The sequence below is a fragment of the Pinus tabuliformis genome, chromosome 1_1 (assembly GCF_031772625.1).
Source record: "Pinus tabuliformis cultivar Carrire ecotype Pingquan chromosome 1_1, CPIR1, whole genome shotgun sequence".
NCBI classification, from domain to species: domain Eukaryota; kingdom Viridiplantae; phylum Streptophyta; class Pinopsida; order Pinales; family Pinaceae; genus Pinus; species Pinus tabuliformis.
The window spans coordinates 464,980,514-464,988,556 of NC_142297.1; positions in this window are offsets into that span (position 1 = coordinate 464,980,514).

Below are 8,043 nucleotides of genomic sequence, written 5' to 3' on the forward strand. Positions count from 1 at the left end.
CTCTTCTGCTAGGGTTCAGATCTCGCAGATCCCTTCAAATAACATATAAAGGTTCTGCGGCTCTTTATGAAAACAGGATCGAGGGTTCACGGTTCTGCGGCTCTTCTTCGATCTCTTCAAGGTTCTGCGGCTCTTCTACTAGGGTTCAGATCTCGCAGATCCCTTCTAATAACATATAAACCAACGCGATTCTTTATGCAAATCAAAACCAACAACATTGACAAATTTCATTGTGACTGAGTGAGGTAGGGCTCACGGTTCTGCGGCTCTTCTGCTAGGGCTCACGTTTCTGCAGCTCTTTATGAAAACGGGATCGAGGGTTCACGGTTATATCACACATTTCGCAGGTCTCGCAGGTTTAGTAGTATTTTTTCAGATCTGCGGTTTGGCTTTCGATCTGGTGCATATCTGCGTAAAATATGGCTCCGAGCTTCGCAAAAATAACTAGTGGCTCATCCGCCTCTGGAGGGCAATCTCCTGCCCATATCGTGAGTGAAGCACCAGCTCCCACTATCCAAGTGGTTCAGGACTCACTCGATGAAGCTTTGAAGTTCTCCGAAAGTGCCCTAATTTGCCGGTTCAATGGTTTTTGGCCGCCGCTGATAGCACTCCACAATTGGATCTCGGAGGTATGGAAGCCTATCATTTCTGATGAAATTAATATCTACCCCTGTGCTAGAGGTTTCTTTATAGTAGATTTTGAAAATCCTGAAAGCAGACAATGTATTCTAGATTCCGGCCCTTGGTTTTGGGAAAAATCAGGCCTATTCATGAAGCCATGGAACCCATCATTCGATCCCTCTACAGCAGTGATAACCTCAGCACCAGTTTGGGTGAGATTGCCAAGCCTACCCTTGCATCTCTGGAATCTCTCCTCGCTAAAAGCCATCGGAAATGCAATTGGGAAATTTTACTGCAGGTGCCCAGAAACAGAGGAATATGCCAGAACCACCTATGCACGCATCTGTGTGGAAATGGATTTCAGTGCCAGATTCCCAGCTGAAATAAACCAAACAAGTAAAGACTATGTGTGGAACCAGAAGCTTGATTATGAAAGTGTCCTCTTTAGATGTCGATCGTGCTTTGAGACGGGGCATCTAGCCAAAAATTGCCCAAAAGCCTCTGAGAAGAATTTTGCTAGAAAAAACCACCACAGATCTACATGGTGGGAAGGAGCACAAAAAGAACACTACACTGTCATCAAAGAAGAATATTCTAGAGAAAACTCCGAGTCACAAGAAATCAAGGAAGAAGGAAACAACTCTCAAAGCAAGCAAGGAGAAAGCCCGCCCCAACAAATCAACAGTTATGAGGATGTGAATACCGCAGAAAATAAATCTTCATTTAACGACAAAGCAGATCTCCTAAACCAAACTTCTCCGAATATAGATCGCGAAGCTAAGACACCAATGTCCCAAGAACCAGAAGAGATGAAGGAGATGCAAGACAAAGGAAGTTGGAAGACCGTAGAGAAAAGAAAAAAAGCTACAACACCAATCTCGCCAAGAAAAACGAGGAGCCAGACAAGTAAAAATTAAGAATATTGTAGGTCCGATAGACCAATTTGGTCTCAGTGGACGTTAACCATCATCATCATCATCATCATCATATATATATATATTCCATTTTTTTCAAAGAAACAAATCTGTAATTTCATTTATAAAAAAATGTTTAAAAATTATATTCTGCTTATATACTTTATGCACTATGTATTAATTGATCAACTAAATAAGCTTTAAGAAATAACTTGTTTTCAAAATAGTTAAAATACAAAATAGAACTAAAATTTTAGGTGGGTAATAAAATCCCACTACAAAACACTAAATGCTATATTTTGGATACAATGACTTATATCCCACAGTATTTAATGTTAACTAAAATTTCATCTCTTTTATTCAATGATAATTCTTGATAACTATGGAATAGTTTATATGTATACAAAAAAATGTTTAAAAATTATATTCTGCTTATATACTTTAAGCACTATGTATTAATTGATCAACTAGATAAGCTTTAAGAAATGAGAGAGCCCAAAACCTTAATTAAAACTATTAAAAAAAAAACAAAAGACAAAAAGGCATATATATATATACACTTTACAACCATACTACAAAAATATTTCTCCCTGAAAAAATTGAGGAAATATTGTCAATAAAAAATAGATACAGAGAAAAGATTGCATATGGAAAAGTATGTATCTCATTCAACTGCTGAAATGAGAGGAGTGTCCCTGAATGAATGATGAAAGAACTCATAGCTCAATTCATTGACCTGTTCTTTTATACACAGCAGCCTCGGTCCATATTGAATTGTTCTAGTTTGAAATATTTTCCAATTCTATATTTTATAATTAAGTTTAGAAAATTTAAAACAAATTTAAAATACTAACACAATTGATGCATATCAAAAATATTTTGCAGTTCATTTCAATCCAAAAGCTCCAAAAAAAACAATATGATTCATTACCAAAAAAATCCTTCATTAATGCCTTCACCTTCCGAGAAAAATTGCGTGGCATCTATAATTTTCGCTGGCAATGGACCCCACCCCACAATTTAAGATGATATGAAAACGAGATGTACCGTGTGGCTAATGAAACAATTAATAAGCATAATATAATTTTTGCAGGTGATTATATATATATATATATAATTAATTAATAAGATTTTTGGTGAGATAGTATTTTTTTTAAATGTAAAAGTATATTCAATTTCGTTTGGGATTATATTTATTAGATCGTGTAAAATTATGATTTTCTTAACTTTTAATTAGTATTCAAGTGAAATTGGTCTAAATTTTTTTAACAAAAACAACCTCTTTAAAACATTACATTAATAATACACTGAATGATATTTAGCACATAAATTTATGATTCAATCTAATTATGTAGTAAAATATTGTACAAATTAACACATGAATTCATGATTCAATATAATTATGCAGTAAAATATTGTACAAGCTATTAGATATTAAATTGTCTATCAACTAAATGAAAATAAAAGTATTAGTAAATTTATAAGTCAAACTAATAACTGGTATTAGGATAAATATATAGTTATATTATCACATATAAAATATTTTACATTTTATTTTATTCTAATATATAAATTAATTAAAATTTAATCCATTAAAATTTATTATTAAAATTTTATATAAAAAGAATTAAACATAAAAATTATATATTTAAAATAAAAGTTCGAAAATTTATGTGGTAACGAGTTTAATGTAAACTAGAAATATTGACAACAAAATGACAACTGTAAATCAAACTGACTAAAATAAATCATCAACTTCAGATTATGCCACAATCCCATAAAATATTTAAGATATTTAAACTTTAAACCAATCATTTAACAACATTAAAGTAAATCCCAACCTAGACTCTGCTGAAGCTATTCCAAAAAAAAAAAGCAGCCTTACATTTTATCTTATATACTTGCCACTAAATGCCTAAGCAATGCCTAAATGATTAAAAAAAAAAATCGATATTACATTCTATTTTTTCCTTTTCAGAAAGAAAAAAAAATTGATTTTTATTATATAAAACCACTACATACACTTACATAAATGTAGCAGGCCCTTCACCACGCACTACTTTTGGCGGAATTTCCTTTCTCCATCACCGACATGACCGATATTGACTACACTGTAGGAGTCCGCTTGCCTACAATCTTTGCGGTTTTCGGTTAATTTCATAATTAAGACTTTAAATCCCTGCAAATTAACTGAGATATCATAATTTCGTTCGACATGGAAAAAAGCATGTCAAATACGACGGCCAATAAGGGTGGCCTAGTGGTGAGGTGATCACACCCCACTAACATCATATTCACGGTCTTTTCAACGGAATAGTGTCATGTGCACCGTAGTCCCAACTCCTGAGTAGGTGAAGTGATCAAACCCCACTAACATCATATTCACGGCATTTCCAACGGAATGGAATATTGTCTGCCCATGACATTAGGAGGTGTGCATCGTTGTCTTACTTTACCATTTAATCCATTAATCCATTTAGACTGAACCTACTTTACATAACTTTTTTGATAATAATTAATTTATTATTATGAATATGTTGCTTATGTGCAAGTTGCAAGTTATATATGAATTTCGAATTGTGCTTTCAAACTCAACCTTTTGTTTAAATTTTGAGCCTACATACATCTCATCATATATATTCACAATATTGTTGTATATCCTTGTTATATATGAATATGAATCGTAATTCAGTAGCATAGTCCCTAAAACTTGTATTATTGTAATAGGCCAGGTGAATTTATTAATGAATGTTGTTGGGGAAATTTAACATTAGTCTTAGGAATATAAATAAACTTAAATTTTTCAAGAAGAGTACAACTAATCTGAAAAAAGGTAGTTGTAAGTTGCAACTATGTACACAAAATGTTGTAGTGGTTATCGGATAATTTTTTGGAAGAAAAAAAAAAGATTTAAAATTGTTTATGGAAGTATAATAAGATGGCAATCTAGGCTAGCTTTTGGTCATTAAATATTTTTTTGGAAGAAATAAAGAAAGAATTGAAATTGTTTTTGGAAGCACAATAAGATGGCAATCTAGGCCAACCTTTAAAGTAATTTTGGAAAAGAGGTGATGATCATTCATGTCAAACTTGTATATTTTTATTTTATGAAATGATAAATGGGATTATTATTGGCTATGATCAGAATATCTAATTGAAGGTATTGACCTTGTAAGTTGTTTCCCATTATATTCACTATTTTGAGATTAAGATTCTTAGCAATGAAATGCCAAAGAGGGTTCTTCTACAATATTCAAGGGAATTGTCCCTCATGCCTCTACTCATTTTTAGATTCATATTTCCTTCTGATTACTAGTGCTCATTGTTTAAGCACACGGATCTTTCTTTGAAAATCAACTAAGCTTAGATGTTATCAGATCCTTTTAGCATACTTCAATAAGTAAGCTACTGGAGGTATATAACTAAACTACTAGTAAGTTGCATTTTAAGCTCTTGGAGTGTGACTGCTTAATATATCCAAATGCTAGTTAAATTCCCTCATGTTATAACACCCCACAACCCTTCACATGATTCTCAAATTAAGAAATACATGGTATATTTATATCTAATCTTTAGTATTTCCAACATTTGAGGCCTTTAATTACCAATATTTAGAAGCACTTGTTCTAAGTACACATTCATATCATTTTTTTCAACTAATAAAGTTTGTAAAGTTAGTACTTTTAATTGACATTTATATTGATGGCAACCAAAGCATTAAAAATAACACCATTTAATCATGAGTTTGGGGTTTGGGTAGAGTTTAGGCATTTGAACAACATTTGAAATGGGGATATGTAGTGGGAACAAGGTTGTGATGAAAGGTAGAGGAAGTTCAAGGTTTGTTGTACTTGAAATCTATTAGGACCATCAACAATGGTGTTTCCCTCTACTAGGAAGTTCTTTGTAAACTTTAGGTTATCATGCATCTAAGTCTTGCAAGTTAAAATTTGGGATTAGTTTTTTTCTTTACCCTAAAAACAACCCTCCAAATGCCATTTTCATGACCCTTGGATTTTGTTAGGACCATCGACAATGTTGTTTCCCTCTACTAGGAAAGTTTTTTGTAAACTTTAGGTTATCATGCATCTAAGATTTACAAGTTAAAATTTGGGATTGCTTTGTTTTTTACCCTAAACACAACCTTCCAAATGTCATTTTCATAACCCTTGAATTAAATATTTTCACAAAAAATATATTTTAGTCAGCATGCTTTCTCATTATTCTATTTTTCATTAAAAATTGAAGAATATGATGGGTTATGTAATTCTTTTATTCTATAGTTTTCCTCTTCTATGGAATCAAAGATACTAGTAACTTTCATCTTGTATGAGGTTAAAGATATTAGTAGTTGTTAATAGTGATCTCTATGAAATATATGAAGCTATTATATGGACTATCCTAGTTTTGACTTCAACCATAAATGATTTAAATGCCACTTTCCAAAAAATTTCCTTCAAGTCACAAACTCTAGGATCTACCAACAATGAAAATCATCTTCTCCATTATGTTTTCTAAATCAAACTTGTTCAATTAATCTTAGTCATTCAATTATTTTTCATAGACAAAATAATGTCTATTTATTGCATGGCTTGCTACTGCAAGTTGTTATTATTCAAGTATGTCCCATGGCTGTATTTTTAGTCTCATCTTATTAGCAAAAACATTATACAAAAGGTGGCAGGGATTTGTGGAATAAGAAAAATTGCAAATTCAACTATGGAAACAAATTTTTTTAACTTGAGATGTGTAATTTTTAATGGGCCTTCTCATTTTTTATAGGAAGGAAAAGTGGACAATGATCACTCAAAGGCTACCACATTCACAAGAGAGTGTTGTAATAAAGACACTAAAACTGATTTACGAGGCTATGACTACTAAAGAGAACTTATTTTTTGGACAATGGATGTTTCTTTGTGGAAGAAGAGAAAGGACTAGTTTTTTTGGTTTTAAAGGTATTTAAATCCATAAGGGAATTCGTTTTCAATATAAATGCATTGCAAGGACAACATGAAATATGTCAATGCAAAGTTTACTTGTTGGAAATATTTTCATAGAGAAGTTCAAAAATTAGAATTCAAGATCATTTTAGGGAATTAGCAAGATATACACTAACACAAGATTCACGCTGATGTAGTTTATGGTTTATCCAAAGTGGCTAGGAAAATCTTATTTTTCCTTCAATTTAGAAAAGGAAAAAAAACCACAGAGCGCATATTTCTATATTTTATTTTAGGACCCTTAAAACCCCTATGGGTATGGAGGAATTGTTTCCTTGGAATTTTGACTTGTTGATGGTCACCTAAAATTTTCGCAACTATTTTGCCCAACTTTACTAGAAAATGGGTTGCTTTGGATAATTTTTATCTAATGCCATAAACTACTTCACTTTATATGCGTGATCAATATAGAAACAAGAGCATTAAAGTCCCTAATTATATTGGCATGCAAAGTAGTGGGAAATTGATGCGTCTATTATATTTTATATACATTGTGAATGTAAGTCATGTAAAGTAGGGAGTTTTATAGATAACTATGGAATCTAATTTATGTTTTTGGAGCAATGGTTAGTGGTGTGCTCATTCTCCTTCTCCTTAGGAGGGTCATTATTGATCCTTTATAGGATCTCTCTCTTTTTCTCAAGCAGGTGCAAATAGCTCTCAAAAGTGAATTTGCTAGCATAACATTGCCTATGAACTCCATTCCCTTTCTAAATGCATACCAATGGACTCATTATCCACGAAAAATTCAGTACCAAGAATGGTACATGTTCATGCACTTAAGACCTACTGATTTAATCACAAAATCTTGAGTTTGTTTGAGTGAACTTGTGCTTTTATCATGATTTTTAGTCTCCGATGGTGCAACGAACTAAAGATTTTTTGAAATCTCGCTTGCATTCCCATGGAAGGATTTTCCCAAGATGGAAAGAGATGCTCTTGTGTAGTTTATTTGACTTGCACAACTATCAAGGGCTATTCCACGCAAATTGCATGGGCTTCTTTAGCCAAAGCCATGCAAGCCTAAAAGAGCTAATGCTCCATGGGATTTTAACAATTCATTTTGTTGGACACCTAATCCATTAGGGTTGGTGTGGAATTAGAATATGAATTGTCACAAAAGTCCAAGAGACCACTTGGAATATGAAACCAAGGGTCATAAAATATGTATTTATATGTAAATCATGTGAATAGAAATGTATCTCACGTTCATCTTATTTGTTGTGTATTTATGTGAAAGTTTAACATGGTATCAAAGTAAGAAAATTATTGCCCTACTCAAGTTAGAGCCAATAGTTTTGGCCTTTCGCTACATGTCAATTATGTTGTTAGTTTGTAGGCCTTGTTTGGGCTTTCTTCGCACCTACTCCTAAAACCCTAATCATTCAGTTTGTGAGCATTTTATGTTTCAATGTCTTTTATTGACTACACATCATTGTTGGCTATCCTCAGTCTAGAATCATAACACCTTTTGTTATTTTAGCTCTTCCATTCTTTCTGTCTAAGAT